The sequence below is a fragment of the Coptis chinensis genome, chromosome 2 (assembly GCF_015680905.1).
Source record: "Coptis chinensis isolate HL-2020 chromosome 2, ASM1568090v1, whole genome shotgun sequence".
Taxonomy (NCBI): domain Eukaryota; kingdom Viridiplantae; phylum Streptophyta; class Magnoliopsida; order Ranunculales; family Ranunculaceae; genus Coptis; species Coptis chinensis.
The window spans coordinates 74,041,657-74,060,242 of NC_141457.1; the positions used below are offsets into that span (position 1 = coordinate 74,041,657).

At 36.8% G+C, this 18,586-nt stretch overlaps 2 long non-coding RNA genes and 2 pseudogenes across 5 annotated transcripts; 3 read left to right on the top strand and 1 right to left on the bottom strand.

Annotated features, from left to right (window-relative positions):
- Nucleotides 1-198: 198 nt before the first annotated feature.
- Nucleotides 199-5,509, top strand: LOC147517752 (uncharacterized; annotated as a pseudogene). Its single transcript, XR_015211541.1, has 7 exons — nt 199-619; nt 2,722-2,804; nt 2,941-3,063; nt 3,148-3,906; nt 4,197-4,416; nt 4,610-5,190; nt 5,298-5,509. The product of XR_015211541.1 is annotated as an uncharacterized LOC147517752 (transcript).
- A 533-nt stretch (nt 5,510-6,042) lies between these two features.
- LOC147517753 (uncharacterized) lies at nt 6,043-7,208 on the top strand. The gene is made up of 2 exons (XR_015211542.1): nt 6,043-6,154; nt 7,009-7,208. It is a non-coding gene; the product is annotated as an uncharacterized LOC147517753 (long non-coding RNA).
- A 1,569-nt stretch (nt 7,209-8,777) lies between these two features.
- LOC147517754 (uncharacterized) lies at nt 8,778-10,259 on the top strand (annotated as a pseudogene). Its single transcript, XR_015213088.1, has 3 exons — nt 8,778-8,939; nt 9,125-9,334; nt 9,589-10,259. The product of XR_015213088.1 is annotated as an uncharacterized LOC147517754 (transcript).
- A 1,472-nt stretch (nt 10,260-11,731) lies between these two features.
- LOC147517755 (uncharacterized) lies at nt 11,732-13,524 on the bottom strand. 2 transcript variants are annotated; one of them, XR_015211544.1, is made up of 3 exons: nt 13,386-13,524; nt 12,471-12,556; nt 11,732-12,072 (listed from the first exon to the last, which is right to left on the bottom strand). It is a non-coding gene; the product is annotated as an uncharacterized LOC147517755 (long non-coding RNA). The 2 variants fall into 2 exon arrangements; XR_015211543.1 differs by lacking the exon at nt 12,471-12,556.
- Nucleotides 13,525-18,586: the final 5,062 nt, after the last annotated feature.

The following is an 18,586-nucleotide window of genomic DNA, read 5'->3' on the forward strand; positions in this document are numbered from 1 at the left end:
CGGTTTATCCAAAACCGCGTTATTTGATGTCGAAAATTTGATGTTTCTCTTAAAAATGGTTTGTGTTTTTTTTGGTTTGGTTAAAAAATAAAAAAACCATACCCATAGTCCAGTACACCAAACCTCAAAAAGTGAATACCCATATACATACATCACTATTCGCTCAGTAACATTCAGTACTCTGCTCCTACACAGTAGCAAAATTGAGATTTCCAAGTGAGAGAAAAAAATAGGTAGGATCTACCCATTCCTCTATCTTTCTTCTTCCAAACTCTCTGACTTCATATACATGTAGTTTTACAGTAACCCATTCATTGTTTTGAGGTAATCATTATGAATGGATTTTTGGAATGGAAAGAAGTGTTTGTATAACAAGAGAAGGGTAATAGATTGGTACGCTATTTTTTTAAAGATACTAGTGGGAATTCAATACTTGCTGTAGTGGGCACTGAGAGAAGTCGATCTTAGGCATATGGTTTATGTTCAGATGAGTTTGTTCAGCTTTATGGCTCTCAAAAATCTATTACTTCTTCTTTTAAATGGAGATCCGAAAGAGAAGTTGTTGATTGGCTTACTTCTTCACTCTTGAGGCAACGCCACTCTTCACGAGATTTTTCAAGTATGTCTTTCCAACTTATATAGATTTTTTATTTTTCTATATCTCATTTACATTTTAAATCAATTTGAAGAGTTGACAATTGAAGAGTCGGGCGGATTGGCATCAATTTGTTTTCAATTTGAGAACTTGACGCGGTCTCAGGTCTAAGGACAAACATATTTTGTTTAGAAAGGCATGCTTTTATGTAGAGGATTATTGTGCCAGGTTTCAGGGTTTAGTTAAGGGATTTTGAGGATGAAAGTGTTTTTTTTTACAAGGAATTTAGAATGTGGATTGGAGTGAAATTGGTTTAAAGTCGGTAATAGGGAGTAAGGTTGGATTTGAGGATCCTGGAGGAACTTTTCTTTTGAAAGGTTTTCTACTTTAATTTTTTTTCCTTTATGAGTGCTGTCACTGTACGGCTGATAACTTGCTATTTCTTAATTAATCTTGAGAACAAATCTGAACTGTTTAGGACAAAAATATCCAGCCCCCTGACGTGTTTCTCTTTTGCAAGGTATACTTTTGGTTGGGCTATAGATTTTGGGTATCCTGTATTCTTATTGTCCGTCCCTCATGGCTCTTTATTTTAGATTCCCATGCTAGCAGGCTTGACTTATCAATGCACTCCACCATTGGAAGGACGTAGTAGGGTTCAAGTCAGTCCATTTCCAATGCAACCTCCATATTTGGTGCCACCTAATAGTTAGAGGTTTCCTTAAAGGTCTGTCTAGGATGAAAGTGGGGTACTTCAGTGCTAAACTGTATTTAAAACATTACCATTCATCCAAGTAATAAATACACTATCACGTGGTGACATGCTGGTAAAGCAATGATTCCTGGAGTCCCACATATAGGAGGTCGCATGCCCACATCTTTGTTTTTGCAGTTAAGAAAATGCTAAAAGCGTCAGGGCGCAAGTTAAACCCACGAAGAATATCATTTAAGTAGTCATGTAACTGTTGTGCCACATGCCGCAAGCTAATTTATCTTGAGAAGAGACACAGATAATACGCACGGAATGATAAGTAGTTCTCTTTTGACACTGTCGGCTTTAACTGTTTGGAGTTTGTTTTCCCATTTAATGAATTTTTTTTCATATGCAAAATAAGAAAAAAAAATTGCATCCTTACCTGTTACCTTTATCTTTGTAACAGAAGATTACTGATCCTTTCTGGGACAAAGTGAATAAGGAAGAAAAAATGAAGCTAAAAAGAAGAAAGAGAATTGTCACTAAGAATAAATTAGTGATGTATTTTCTGTGTTAAGCAGATGTAGTAGAACTCAATCACTCGTAATTAATTTCATTTGACATGTTCTATGTCACGTAATCACCAGTGATGTATTTGCTCTGTACTTCCTATATTCTAAAGTGACATAACTTTTGATCCGCTAGTTGATTCTTGATAATTAGTGTTCTGGAAAGAGGTTGAATAACTTGCGCCAACGACTAAAGGTTTGACATCTGAATCCTCCTTTAAGCACCACTAGAGGCTACCTTTTGACATGATATGAATTCATCATTTTGGGGATCACACAATGACGTTAAAAAGTAACGTTTTTTTATGTAAAGAAGGATCAGATGATGAATGAATGATCCTTGACGAAGATGATCTGTTCTCTTTTAAAAGGACTCACCAATATCCTTCGTGACACCAGTATTAAAAATATTTCTGCTTCTATAAACATTCAATCACTTCTGTTTGGTGTATATTCAGACGCATTTTCTCTCACGAACACTATATGCTGACCATTGATAAATATTACCCAGATTTTGTATAGGGGTTTTGTTTTCTTGTAAGTTACACTGGCACAGACACGTGTGTCCTTATCTGACACGGATACAAAGTGTCTGACACGGCAAACTATCAAAACCTGAGCCTCATTGGCTAAACAATCATTTGGTTATGTTATATATCACATACAATATGCGTCCGTGTGTGTCCGACATGGACATGTGGATATGTATGTGACACAGATTATTGTTAAAATATGTTGTGTCCATGTAACATAGGTTTTCTTAGAATCTTACCTTACATGAGAGTTAGGTATTAAAAGAACTGTAATATATGGAACTTTTAATGTTTTGTTTTGCTGAGCAATATTAACTTTTCGACTGACAGTGTCACCAAGAAAATCTTTAGGATCTCTGGACTTCTCAATGAGTGGATTTGATGCTTCACGGGACCATCTATCTGACCACACGGTATGTTTAATGCTACACGTCATACCCCCTCATTTTTTCCTTTTTTCCACCTTTTTATTTTCCTTCTATGTTTTCATTTTTTGCATTTATCAGTTTAATTTATGAATTTATTCTTCTCTGTGGTTTCTTAACTCAGAACCAAATTGTAAGCAACCTACAAAGTCATGGTTCGGACATTTTCTGGCCGGATGATTCCTGGACCTGTAGTAAACAGCTAAAGCATTACCCCACATTTTTTAGGAATGGGATCCAAATCAATGTGAGCATCAACACTTTAATTACATCCTCCCTCTTTTCAGTAACCCTGTTGTTCATAAAACCCTCTGTTTCTTCTCGTGTCCAGATGCATTCCTTTGTTTTTGTTATGGCTAAAGAAGAAAACCGCTATCTCGCATACTTGGTGGATATGTATGAAGACCGTAAAGGACAAAAGAAGGTAAGAGCACGGTGGTTTCATGACAATCGGGAAGTTGCGCGTGTAGTCACCCTAAGAAATACGCATTCAAGAGAAGTCTTCATCACACCTCATGCTCAGGTCATCAGTGCAGAATGCGTTGATGGTCCTGCAACTGTTTTAATTCCTGAGCACTATGAGAAATATTCAGCTGTCGTCCCTCATGATTCTTCAGCAATAATTAATCTCTGCTCAAGGCAGTTCCAAAACAATAAAGTAAATCCCTTCGATTTGAGTAGATTGCGGGGCTATTTCAATCAAAAAATCCTCTTGTCATTAGACGAAGTGGAAGATTTAGGTCAAGAATGCACCATAAAGCAAAGAGCTAAGAAGACTAGAAGTTCCCGTCAAAGGTTTGTGACAAGTAATTCTGGTCTCAGAGTGTCAGCCGAGAGGAGCCCTGTAGATGCCTCTGGACCTACATATCAGAACATAAAATTTGGACATCTGGGTACGAGACCAACAGCTTTTAAGTACGATGAGACCCAGCCATGGCCTTTTAAGGTTGATGACAGTGTAGAGTTGCTATGTCAAGATAGTGGAATCAGAGGGTGCTGGTTCAAGTGTACAATCTTGCACGTTTCTCGAAAGCAACCGAAGGTTCCATATGATGATGTGCAAGATGAAGATGGATGTGGCAATCTTGAGGTATGTCTGTGTATTAATCAAATTTCATCTTTTCCACTGCCTTCACATGCAATTGAACTATGAGGGGGTGTCCTTCCTCTTATTTGTCGTTGGCTTAGGCTAATTAGTTACTCTTTTGGTGTTTTATTTTTTGGCCTTCAGTGATAAACATATTACTGAGCCACAAGTTTTCGAACAAGGACAATCAAAACACTATTTAGATATGTTGGTTGACTAGTTAGCACTCCAGGTGAATGTGACAGTTGGAAATCAAAAGGAGCAAATACTTGTGTTTTTCTTATATTGTCTAGGAATGGATTCTTGCCTTCAGATTGGCAGCTCGTGACAAACTGGGAATGAGATGTTTAGGCCGCTTAACAGTCCGACCTTACCCCCCTTCCCAAGATCTTGCAAAGGTTGTTTTTGAGATTGGATCTCCTGTGGATGCAGTGTGGAGTTATGGCTGGTGGGAAGGCGTGGTAACTGGAATTGACAACTGTGAAAATGATAAACTGCAAGTATACTTTCCGGGTAAGCCCTTCACCATACTTATTGTGTTTTGCGTTTTTCTTTTCCTATGCCACATTACAGCTCATGCAGTACTGTTCAATTGATTTGTCAAAAATTCAAAGACTGTTGAGTTTGTGGGCATTAAGTCGTTAACTTGCTTAATAAGTGACTATTATTTGGTAAGGAACATTAGTGTCTGTTTCTATATATTCAGGTGAAGATATCTTCTCAACTTTTGAAAGAAAGAATTTAAGGATCTCCAAGGATTGGGTGAGGAATCAGTGGGTCGATATTGAGAGAAGGCCAGACATACTGTCTGCAATATCTGCAAATGTTAGTCCAGTAATGAAGCTATCTGCTTGCTCCACAGCTGCTAAGGGCACTGAGTCCGGAAGCTCTGGAATATCAGAACGTAATGTTCCCACATTTCCTAAACTTGATACAGTTAAAGAAGATAAGCAAGAACTAATTGGTTCAACCAATTGTGATGGTCTTGTGGAAAATATGAAGACGGTGGAGTCGAAGAAGCGACCAAGGATTGAAGATGAAGGTGAGGGGGGTCTGAATTGGAATGATGATCAAAATGAAGAAGCTGAAGATAAAGATGTTAATGGTGTTGAAGATAAAGATGTTAATGGTGTTGAAGATAAAGATGTTAATGGTGCTGATGATAAAGATGGGGGAAAGGGCAAAACGGAAGAGGATACTGTGGCTTCTGGGCCCAAGGCGAAGCAGCAGTTTGCATAAGGTGTTGGAAGAGATCCCTTGTCAACTTTATGATGGTGATGCTGGTAGGTGAGCAGAAGATTTTGAAATTGTGCGTCATTTATCTGTGAGGATTATCTTGTAAATAAGATAAGAGATGATATTGTTCAAGAGGGTTTCAGTTTTTGTTTGACTAGGTAGAGTTGGCAGGTGTACATGCAATAGAGATCGGTGAGGTTTAGCTAGTAGCAGAGAAGATTAGAAATATAATTCAACTGGAAAATTGGGATATCTGCTACCCCGTCTATGGCTCAGGTTGTTGTTCCATGAGCATCTGTGGCTGGCCGTGTCCTGAGATTATGTAACTGTTATATTTGACGACTGATGGTAATATGCTGTTTTATGGAAATTATTCCATATCATACTGGAAAACAGACTATTTTACTTCAAGTTCTTATGCAACCAGATATGGCCAGGATCTGTACAAGTATTGTCGCATTCACTCTCCTAAAGGTAACTTGAGTGCTTATGTTAAGAAGTGAAAACGCTGTTTGGTAGATGAAAAAAATATGATTGGTGTTTTGATTTATAACAAATATGTTCACAGGTTTGTGCATTGCATCATGCTGTGTCGGAAGTCTGAACACAAACTAGTGGTGTTTCTCCCTTTCTCGAAAAGAGCTATTGCGATATAAAGTTGAGTCACAGAAAAAAGGAATTGGGCTGTGAGTCATTCATTTCTTTAATATTCTATTTTTTATTTTTCGATAATCCTAGTTTATATATATATATATATGGGGAGGGATAGAGGCACATTCACTGTAGCCACATTCTAGACACAGCCAATCCCATCTCTCTATCTATTTCAATCCTACGGATACAATCAATTCTCAATTAGCAATATGAAATTTTGCAAATTTCGGAAATATATTTTTACCGAAACAAAAAAACGAAATTTTCAAAATTTAGATCGAGAATGTGGCTCTGAAACTCCTTCTCCACTGTCTCTTCTCTCTTCTCCACTCAACCACGACTCTCTCTATTCCCGTAGCCGGTAATCCTTTATTTATTATATATCTGTTTGTTTATTTGTATACCTTATTCGAAATCAATCAATTGTATATAGGCAATACATAATTATATATAGGCACATAGATGTGGAAATACTAAAGTGGTAAAGATTGTATTTTGATGACCTTGGTGTATATTGTGATTTATTTACTAAACATGATTGGGAAATTAACTTGTTTTACTGTTTACGTGCTCAAGTGGACGTTATGTTGTACTATGGTGTTTGAACTGTCGCATTTTGCTTAAGGAAGATATTGTTGCTGTCAAACAAACGATTTGGGGTGCAAAGTTCAAAACATCGAGTACGGAATGGGTTAGCTTTTGACAGCAACAATATCTTCCTTAAGCAAAATGCGACAGTTCAAACACCATAGTACAACATAACGTCCACTTGAAGCCCAAATCGTTTGTTTGGTTGAAAAAGCTAACCCATTCCCTGTCACATTAACCATTTGGGACTTAATGTTCATCTGAGGGTATGTATGCACGATGAAAGTAAAGTTTCACAGAAGAACATTAAGTCCCAAATGGTTAATGTGACAGGGACGTAGAGAACATGGTGCTTATAAGGATAATGAAAGAACATAGGTGCTCCTTTTCTTATAGGATTTAAGCAGGTGAAGGATTTTGTTGATTTTCCTTTGGTTGCTTGATTTGGGCTTCAAGATTTCATGAATGGAGCACAATTGGTGTTCTTAATAATATATGAGGTAACTGTACATGTTGTATTGAAAACCTGTCTGTTAGGTGGTGGGATTTTTCATGGTATTAGTTTTTCTGCTTTCTGAGAGTTGATTTCTGTTCAAGTATTCCTTACTGTTTTGTTTTATTGCACAGACGAGGAAGTCATTCGACTTCTCCACGACGACACAAAAGTCGTTCACCTACTCCAAGACGTCGCACAATTCGTTCTCCAACTCCAAGGCGTCACAAGAGTCGTAGAAGTACGAGCTCCTCAGTGTCCCCTATTAACAACAAGTCTAGTAGTCCGAGCGTTGGTGCTATAGACCGCAAGAATGCTATTGAGAAGTTGAAAATTGAAGAGGAAGAAAAGAAAAGGTATACTGTCATTTTACATGTCTGTACTAGCATACTATAATATATCTTTTTTCTCTCTTGTATTTAAAGTAAAGAGTAAGTTCAGTATTGTTTCAAACTTTATCCTTTATGTATAATTTCTTGCAAGCTTGGGTTCATCAGTATCCTTATTTCTCTTCTATGTGTGTGGAATTAAATAATCCATGGGATCTACTGCTCGATTCAAAGTCATGACTCCGTAATTCTTGAACACTATGTATCTACTAGCACTGTATCACATTTGCATGTAATTTGCAATAAGGCTCCTATATTTCAACTTCAGATATTCAAATGGTGATGTCTAGGCATTTATTATATAAATCTGCCAAAAGTTTTCATATGGATTTTCTTTTAGGAATGAGAAAGGCTTCATATATGTTTTTGAAGGGTCCTTTATTCTTTGCCTTGTGGCCTTGAAAACCTTCTTGATTCTCTTAGCTCATGAGAAACTTTGGATTCTGTCAGAAATTATTGTAGGTGATACGTGATAGTTAGTTGATGGTAGAAAGACGCTGAATATGTTTTGCAACTCTTTGGGTGCTTAATTTTTTTGTTCGACATTTCACAAGCTGTCGTACTGGTTTTTATGGCCTGATACACATGGACAATCATTGTGAACCCCTTTCTCCATCGCCAATGTATGAGTTAATTATCTTATGGCTTCTACAATCACCGGATGTTATCGATTGTAAATGTTTAATGCATATGTGCATCAGACCTCAGAAGTGAATGAAACGGAATAGGAGCCTCTGGTCTACTTCTGCATCTGAGCACTTTATTTGAGTTCTTTGTTCCCCCCGTTTAGTTGCATTCACTGAAAGTTAAATGACTTAAATCTGATATTTGGAAATCATGGGCTCGTTTTGTGCAAAAGTTAATCACAAGTAAATAATATTTTGTTTTTCTTTTCCTGTTAATCTATTTGTTCTCCAGTTTTAAAATTTTATGGTTTTGCTCTTGATAGCTTAGGGAAGCTATGACCATTTTCTGGTAGCGTGAATTCAATTGCAAAACAATTAACTTTAAAAGGTGTACGCTCGAAAAAAAAGAGAGAAGTTGAATGAACTCAGGAAAATAATCTTGTGTCTAATTTTTTTTCTGCCGTTGATACCCGGGGGGGTTGCAATTCACCGCACTTATATCAATCGCTCGAGAGTATTGTGGAAGTTCCTCGTCTTTCAAACATCTAATAAAATGTTGGCAGTATATCTGTACTAGATGGTCAAGATGAATATGGGTAGTAAGAGTGTGAAGCTATGCTGTAAAAGAATAAAAGTTATATAATCAAACTGAACTCTGCCGTCACCCTTGTGGGATAGAGTGGAGAGTTTTTTTTGCACGAAAATCTTTCCTTGGTGGAATCATATGCTCTTGTTCACTGGTTGTTGTTAAAAGTCAATTCCTAAACATTTTTCTTGTATTTGAATAAATCTAATAAATCTGGTTGTGTCAGAGTTGTAGTTAATGTGAGGATTGAAGTGCTTTCGTGATTAGTTTTAAACCTGCAACAGGTTACTTGACATTCTTCTCGACAGGCTTTACTGAAGGAAGCTACTGCTATAGTTCAACTTGTAATATTTGATGATGCAATTGGTGCCTCGTTTATCTACTGTTCACCAGTTTGAATACTCATTTGTTTGGATCAGAAATCTGTTAGAGAGGTATGCCTTATTAGCATAAGCTTGTATTTAGTGTCTTGATGAAGGAAAGGTTAGTTAGTCATTCATTATAAATTACGTAGGAAATATTGCCATGTTACGTACCTATTTGGATCTGACACTGCGGCTTCCGTTTAACATTTAATTGGAAACAGAAGTGTTGTGCTCTTCTGTGTTAAAGGTCATTTTCCTGGTTGACTTTTTTCTTGTTTTATCAGGAGGCGGAGTTGAAACTATTAGAAGAAGAAACTGCGAAGAGAGTTGAAGAGGCAATTAGGAAGCAAGTTGAAGAGAGACTGAACTCTGAGGAAGTAAAGCTCGAGATACAAAGGCGAATCGAGGAAGGTCGCAATAAACTCCTTGACGAAGTTGCTGCATAACTTGAAAAAGAAAAGGAAGCTGCTCTTATAGAGGCTCGGCAGAAAGAGGTAGCTTATTGTTCTCTCCGTTGTCTGATATTGATTGCTTAATCTTGATAGTGTTCTTAAACTAAAAGCCGCAATGAGCCAAATATTTTCATCGGATTGATATGATGGACTGATTATGAACTAAGATGTTACATTTATTAAAGTTTCTGCAAAGTCAAACTTTCATGATGATCTCTTTAATTGGCTTTATCTATTGTTATACGTAGAACCTGTTTTATGCTAAAATCTTAAAATTGCGGCTTGGTATCTCATAGGAACAAGCTCGTAGAGAGAGAGAGAAGCTGGATAAGATGCTTGAGGAGAACCGAAGGAGAGTGGAAGAAGCTCAAAAAAGAGAAGCATTAGAGCAGCAGAGGAAGGAGGAGGAATGCTACCGGGAGCTGGAACAACTCCAAAGGCAGAAAGAAGAGGCCATGCGGAGAAAGAAATTGGAAGAAGAGGAAGAAAGATCAAATCAGATGAAGCTATTGGGTAAAAACAAAACACGGCCGAAGCTGTCGTTTGGACTTGGTTTAAAATAATGGATGCCTTATTATGTAACATGGCTGGTGTTTAAGTTGGATTACACATGGTTTTGGACAAAGTTGAGAAAGAAAAGGTTTTGAAGGTCTACCTTCTGCCATGGCAGCCGTAAAAAACACATGGTTGGCTCATATGAAATGAAAATGATTCGAAAGCCATTTTTTAGAGAATTCGTGGTCTGTCTATTACTGGTTCATGTCATTGTTTTTGACAGTTCTGGGTCTGTCTATTACTGGTTTATGCCATTTTTGAATTTTTTGAATTTTCTTTGTTTGGCTGTAACAAATATTGATACTCAGACATGACGAATCATTTGATAAGCTTTGTATGATTAGAAAGTGGATTCTGGCTTGGAACCACACTTCTAGGTCAGCTATGTTTGAATCTATGTTTACTATGTTTACTGTGCATTGTATTTCATTCTCATCGTATCCTGTTTCTCTCTAATGTTGGCAACCAGTGTTTTGTTAAGTTCTAACACGTACTGTAAATAACTCAACGTACAGTATAAATATCTCTTTTCACCGCTCTTCACTCTAAAGTTACAGGAGCAAAATGAGTATGTTGCAAGAATTAGTCGTTTGTAAGTTGAAACTTAAAATTAATAAAAATGAATGAACAAATAAATCTAAATTTTAGTCTCACGTTTGTCCCAATAGCACAAGATCTTGAGTATTTAAACTTAATTGCAACAACAGAAACTCTTCAGTCTTTACATCTTAACTACAACGAAGATTTCGGTAAGAGATAATGATGGAAGATTTAGAGTTAATCAGTTAAAGAGACCCACTCAACTCGAACTCAGTAATCTTCATTTACGTCTCTTGTTTAGAATGGCGCAAATGGAAGATACATACAGAAAGAAAGTCACAGCACTTCTACAGGCTCTTTTGGAACTGGAGCGTTTGGATGCATGTCATGCCTGAATGAGATCCAAGGTAAAAAGTGGGGGTGCCCAGTTTGCCGCGCCAAGATAAAGCAGGTTGTAAAGATCTATGTTTTTTGAGTGTCAGTGAAAGATTCTCTATTGCTTTTATGGCCTTGTGTAATTGTTTCTTATGTCCTCAAAATACTTTTGTGATTGTTCACATTCTCCTAGATGAAGTTTAAAAGACTACTGCTAGGTGTTGCTCAGTCAATGTTAGTGTGTGGCCATGTTTTATATACGAAGCATGAGAGAAGCCAACAATATGATGTACATGCCGCTAGTTGCATAATATATGTAACATGAGTGTATGTACAACATATGCGTATGAATTTAGTACTAAATCTTTGATATAGTTTCCTGTGTTCATTATTTATCTTCTTTCTACGACAGTATTGCCACTTACAAAGTTCTATTGGACGATGTTTTGCCTGTATTGAAATGGGTAATTTGCGGTAGTGAATGAGCAGATAAAACAAAACGCAGGTAATTCAGAGAACTGCAATCTGTCAGAACTAAAATACCGGGTATCTGCCAATGTCTTCTGCCAAAATGGTGGTTTGCTTCTTAGAAGTGATAGATTATCATACTTGATCAGAAGTTCCATTTCACATTCAATCTAAAAGGTCTTACCATGTGATAAATTACACAAAAGAATTTTCAAAACTAAAATTACAGAAGTTTAGAACTAAAATCTGTCAGAATTTTCAAAACCTGAATTACTGACATCAATCACATCACAAATGTGAACTGATAACCTGTTTTGAACCTTTGATAAATTAAACAAGAAAATAAGCATCATAATTTATATGGCCCCAAGTTGTAAAAGTGAACGTCTAATGTGAACATCAACCAACATTTCACCCAGAAAAAATAAACGTTCATTGACTAAAATCATGTCCAGTTTTAATGGAACATAAATTACTTCCACCTATAAACGTAAACTAAGATTACGCATCCACTGTATATTGTATAAATTCCAAAACTTGTTTTCCCCTTGGAATGGATTCCAATAATTTGATTGCTCAGTGTATGTTACAAAACTATCAAACACATTCAACAATCAAATGAAGTCTCACCAATAAACAACCTAAAACCATTTCAATGCCTCACATATTCCCTGGTGAATTGCTCAAGCTGAGATATTTCGCCTGTCAATCCAGAAGACTCTGCCACAGTCACCTTGTTATGACACTGGGGAAATGAGAAGGGTTCACCAGCCACTCCAAGTGTAAATTCATTGGTTATATCTGCTTCAGAGAGAGCAGTTCTTGATGTCCGCAACTTGTCTCTGTAAAATCAGACAGAAATGGGTTCAAAACAAATTGAAACCCACATCACAAACATCGGAAAAGAAACACGGTAAAGGATGCCACAACCACAAATAAAAGACGTCCAGAAGACTCTAAATGAATGTGGAAGCAAAACAGAATTTTAGAATCTTGAGGAACCACATATTATAGACAATATTTGTGTATGTCATATATTCAAACAATATTAAGTAATGTTTAAATAATACCTGAGCATATCCTATTCAAGGTAATTACTCAAAACAAGCTTATGTTTTTAAACAAATTGATTTTGCCAATATTTATGGCTTCTGCTTTTGTATATTATCAATGATCTGTGGACAACTGAAAAACCAATTTTTGCCAAACCAGTTAAAAACCATGGCAGTTATGTACTTACAGTTCCTTTTCCAGCTGTTTCCTGATGAACTCCTTGGTGTGTGCAGTCACTTTATCAGTTTTGTTGCACAGTATGAGCACTGGAATCTTTGAAGAGGCAAATTTTTAGGCAAAACTCTGACAAAGTTCACCGAATATGCTAGTTCAAAACTCTGACAGAGTTCACCGAATATTCTAGTTCAAAACACTGACAGAGTTCAAAACTCTGACAGAGTTCACCGAATATGCTAGTTCAAAACTCTGACAAAGTTCAAAACTCTGACAGAGTTCACAAAATATTCTAGTTCAAAACTCTGACAAAGTTCAAAACTCTGCCAGAGTTCACCGAATATGCTAGTTCAAAACTCTGACAGAGTTCACCGAAAATGCTAGTTAAAACTCTGTAACAGAGTTCAAAACTCCGACAGAGTTCACCAAAGTGTGACAAGAGGTGTTAACTATTCTTTGTTCACCTTGAAAAATGTTTCAACTCTTTGTAGCTTATGCTTCACATTTACAGAGACTACCTAATGCAGAACCTCGACCCCACCACAATGACGATAGCTGGGATTCGGGGATTTCTTCCCATCTTAATTCTTAAATCAATTAATTCAACCTGAGTATATAACCTGAGTATCCTAATTAATTCAACCAACCATAGTTAAAAACTCGAGTTGGAAGTGGGTTTGAGGAGTAACCAACTACCATGGGTTGGAACTAGAACTGGCTCAAGTTCTGGAGAGTTTGGGTTGAGTGCTAAGTCAAATTGATAATCGAAACTGAAAATCAAACGAATTAAACAAACGAAAATTGAAAATCAAACGAATTAAACAAAACCCAAACTGATAATTGATGTTAAAACGAATTAAACAAAACCCAAACTGATAATCGAAAATCAAATGAATTAAACAAATTAAATAATGAAAGTGCTTGATACCTTAATTAAACAATTGATAATCGTCCGATTGAAGAGAGAGGGAGAGTTTAAGAAGCTTGGTTGCTAGAGTGGAGAAGAAGAAGACCGAGAGAGAGAGAGAGAGTTCTTCTCCAATTTCGCGTTTTTGACTTATTTCGTTTTTTCGATTTTGAAATATTACGAAAGTTTGAAATTTCAGAGTTTTTAAGTGAATTAGATCATCATATCTTGAGAACAGATCGAACGGTTAAGGAGAAGTGTGAGATAAGAGTTCATATATATATATATGAACTTTCAAAATATAAAAGATTACATGTCAGAAAGTTTGGTGGAGGCTCCAAACCAGAAAATGCTGCTGCCCATTTAGAAATCGAATGAGCCTCCCCATTACGGGTTCTACTTATCCACTTATAGCAAAATGGAAAATCAAAGGAGGTAGTACTATTTCGAATACTTTAAGGATAGGAGTGCACTTCCAGTCCACTGATGTCAGGACTTCCTTCATGGCAGCAACGACAGTACTATTATCACTTTGAATTACTGCTCCTTCAGGAGAGTTAAGCGTCAACAACTTACATGTCAATTCTGCAATTGGAAATTCAACCTGTAAAGGACTACAGGCTTTGAATCTAGTGAATGTTGCTTGTATTATATTCCCTGCTGCACTTCTACATAGAACACATGCGGCTCCTTCGTTCAAAAGTTTGTCAAAAGCAGCATCATAAGAATAAATATTTCACCCATTAGGAATATCAGTAACAACTGTAGGGGTGACAACACGTTGTTGTGCCTCCATCTTGCTTGAAAGCCTCTTGATGAATGTACCAAGTACTATTAGCAACTCTCCATATATGAGAAGAACGCACATTCTCAAATTTAACATAATTCCAATGCTTCCATATTTCATGCATAAGGATAAAACAATATAGCCCTCTATTACTAGTATACTAGTATCCTCCCAGTCATCATTACACCATGAGATAAACAATTCAATCCATTGTCTACAGTTCACAAAAGATTTCGAATGGCAGCCATAGGACCAGACCATAAGCATCTAATCCACTCACATTCAAAGAAGAGGTGCAAATCATATTCTATGCACTTACAACAGAAGCAACATCGGAGATCACCTTGAAAATTTCTAGACTGGAGGTCTCCAGGGAGATAGTGCATATATAATTTCCAGATAAAAGTTGTAGGTTAGCCTCCACTTTCAACTTCCAAATTATTCTGACAGATTATAGGTAAGAGAATAACTTTGAGCATATGAAGTCTTGCTGCATAGGTGGTTATAGGCAGTTTTAACAGTGAAACTTCCTTTAGGATGACCTAACCAAATTAGTTCATCTTGGAAATCATTGGGTCTGATGTGGATGAGACTAATGATGTGTTTGATAAAGGATGGGAATAATTCTCATATCCTAGTTAAATTCCAGATCATGGATTATGGACGAATGATATGATTGACTTTGAGAGAGTGGAGGGTAGTGTCATTAGGTTTGAAATTTTCTAAGGTGGTATGAATACCATTAATAGTAGTTTCCATGACATTCACTTGCAGCCAAAAGAGTAGTGTAAATAGATGCAAACACAAGAGAGGTGGGTTCTCTTATATAAGATGTGAAAAAAGAAGTGGGTTGATAACGTAACCAACTTTACATCCTTTTGCCTTGGGTCTACCAAGCACAGGTAAGTTGGATGCAATGCAATTATATGCCAATTTATCACATGTCTTCATAGATGCTCAATGCTTATTGTCCCTCCCCTCGGCTGAGATAAGACCTTTGCATTCCAACCAACCATCTTCTTTTAAATTCTATCCACCAGAAACTCACTCACTCCTTTTTCTTGACAAAGCTATAGGTACTCTTGGGTACTTTTCCGATTCACTGAAACTTCTTATCCTCCAAAGCTTCTTAAGAAACTTTTGCTGCTTAGAATGAACGTTAGTGCTAAAATAATTAAGTACTAGACTTGTCCCAATTAACTGCTTGTCCTGACGCCTTGTAATATCTCTTGATTAATACCTTCATAGAACTTGTCTCCTCAAAATTTGTTTTGTAGAACACTATTAAGTCATATGCATATATGAGTGAGATGGGTAAAAGGAATAGATCTTGGTTTGAGCATGATTCTATGTATATTACCATTGGTCTCCTCTTGAAGAAGAAGCCTAGAAAGAGCTTCAGATGCAAGGATGAATAGATAAGGGGAGATAGGATCCCCTCATCTCAATCCCCTAAAAGGAAATTAAAAATCTTGCTTAAGGGTGATCCATTAAGAAGTACACTGTAACAGTTAGAGATGCACTTGTGTATCAAACTTCTACACTTTCTTGAGAAACCCAACTGCCCAAGAATAAGGTCTATAAAGCACCATTCCATCTTATCAAAAGCTTTGGTCATATCCAATTTTATTTTATGGCCATCTACCCTTGTTTGTTTGTTTGTTTTTTCCATGAAAAATCTCACTAGCCATATTGGTATTGTCCCCAATAGATCTGTTATATTCTATTAAAGGTAGTCTTATCCTTACAGAATGTTACGCAGATCTTGATCGTCCCTATAATTTTTTCTATAGAGACCCCATTTTTTTATTTTATTTTATTTTTCTCTAGCTTGAAAAGGTATTCTTATAGTCTCTTAAAAAAGGGCTATTTAGTTTTTGGGGTCACTTTTTAATTGGATAATTTGCAGTTGGTCACCAACTGATTGCTTAGAGTAGCTATAATAGGCTGCTAAAAGGTGCGGCATAGGCCTTTTAGCAGCTCCAGCCAAATTTAGCAACCCAAATTCGAAAAACAAGTCTAATGGGGACTTTTAGCAGCTGGTAAGTTCAGGATATGGACGGCAGAGTTTTTGTCGTCTGTACATTAAATTGCAACAGACAGCATAAACTCTGCCGTCTATATACTACAGACGCTTTAACGCACGAATCTCTTCTTCTCAATTCACTTCTTTAATTCCTCACTCCTCTTCACTCCCAAAAATCAAAAGAAAAAACAATTCGATTTTAGAAATTCGATTTTAGAAACAATTCCTCACTTCTCTTCCTCTTCAATCGTAAGTTTCACTCTATCCTATTGAAGTTCAATTTTAGAAATGTTAATTGAATTGATTTTAGAATTGAATTAGAATTGCCACTACAAGAAAATGGACTTTTGCCCACGGATACCCAGTATTTTTTGCTACGGTCATGGACCCTTGCTATTTTGCCCACGATTATTGGCCATAGGAAATAGTTTTCAGCTCGTATGCATACTTAAATACCATTACCCACGGTTTACTAGTTACTTGAGCCGTAGGTGGCAGCCATGAAAGAAACCGTCGGGTAAGAGTTTTTTTGCTGTAGATTCACATCCATGCCTTTTGACCGTGGGCTTAGGGCCCGAAAAATTGGTCGGGGAGACCACTGTTGCTAAAACATACACTCTATCAATCAGTTATTCTATTTTCTTCTTCCCTACTGATAAGAGCCCAAAACTGTAGTTTTAACCCTATAACAGTCATACTTTTAGACCAATTATGTGAGTAATAATTAAGAGTTAACACTGATTACGTGTTTTTATGCATTTCAGGTTTCAAAGTCCATTATGTGCAGAAATGTGCCACTTTAGCGAGATAAATGAGCTAAGGTCGGTTACTAAGGAGTTCCGTGATTAAAGGCCAAGATTCAAGAAGACAAAGCCTTTCTAAAGCCCTGTCAAAAGCTGAAAAGGCGACGCGGGCTGAAACAAAGACACAAGTCGTGAGAACTTCCGAAAAGCCGTATCTTTGGACTCAGACCTCAGAATTGGGCCTACCTTATGTCAAAACGACCGGCTCGGAAAGAGATTTCCAATGGTCTAAGCCTTGACCCAATCAGAGGAGCAGAAGTGGACGAAAAGTCTGTTGAAGCCAACTGCAGCTGAAGAGGCCTTTTGGATCGAAGAATTGGGTTTTGGGCCTGATTCTCTGGCCCAAAACATGGCTCCAAGCCCATGCACGATTTTTGGATCTGGAAATATAAAAACCAAAGCTTAGCTCTTTGTTAATGGTAGCTAGTTAGACCTAAATCAATATAGATAATTCTAGATCTAGTTTAATTAATTAAATTAAGTTTTAGTTCCATTTTCAATTCTTGTTTTAGATTAAGTCTTTGAATCATTGTTCTTGATTGATTAGATAAATAAAATAGTTATTTTATCAATTTCGAATTGTGTTATTTCAATCTATTAGATCTAGTTTTAATTATTGTTGGTTACCATTTCTTAGTTGTTAATTAGAATTTAATTATCGTTTAGTTTAGATTAGTAAATTTCGAATCTTTGATAATATGTTTAGTTTAGATTCATATGGGAATGATTGCGGAATGATTCAAGGCTAAAACCTCCATTAGAGGGGTTGATGAAGCCTTGATGAAAACTTAGTGGTATAGTGTAGAAGCATTGTAGAATCTATTCCAATCTAGAAGGTCGTGATTCGCCATGAGAATGGGTGGACGACCTCACATGCTAGTTAGTATTCGGTAGAAATGCCATGAACACTAGGGATTAGAACTCGAATTCTTGCCGTAAGAACGTGAGAATCGAGATACAAGAGTCTATACTAGGTTATTAAGTTGGATTCGAGGTGGATTCAATTCCCCTCTAATCCTTTATCTAGATTCAAAAACAATCGTATTTCCATAGCATTCGTAGTTAAATTCAAATAATCAATTTCATATTGTATCGTAGTATAACACCCTTCGTAAAGCTCTCATTAGACTTAAAAACGACTAATTAGATTAGAAAACAATTCCATGCTAGAGCACTAGGAGTGGAACGAACTTCCTACTCCACTATATCTCATAGGATTGAGAGTAGAGAAATCTTTGATAAGCATATAAGCATCATAAGCTATTTTTAGTTTACTTACGTTTTGAGTTTCATCGTTTATTTCGTAGGTAAGCTAATTATTTTACGTTTATCAAATGGCGCCGCTGCCATCTTAGTTGCACTTTAGCATTGTTTTCATAATAGAATTAGTCATTTTTAAGTCCCATTAAACCCATCCACCCTTGTTTGATTCATACTGTGGTTATCCGTTTCAGCGTCGAAAAAATTCTGCGACAAAATTACACCGAAGCGACCCGCCTATAAGGGCTTAATGCTATAGTTCTGGAACACGAGCGCCCAGCCCACACCGAAGCGACACGCTTAAGTCATGGACAAGGAGAGCGATCCGGCGCTTCTATGCGCGGCG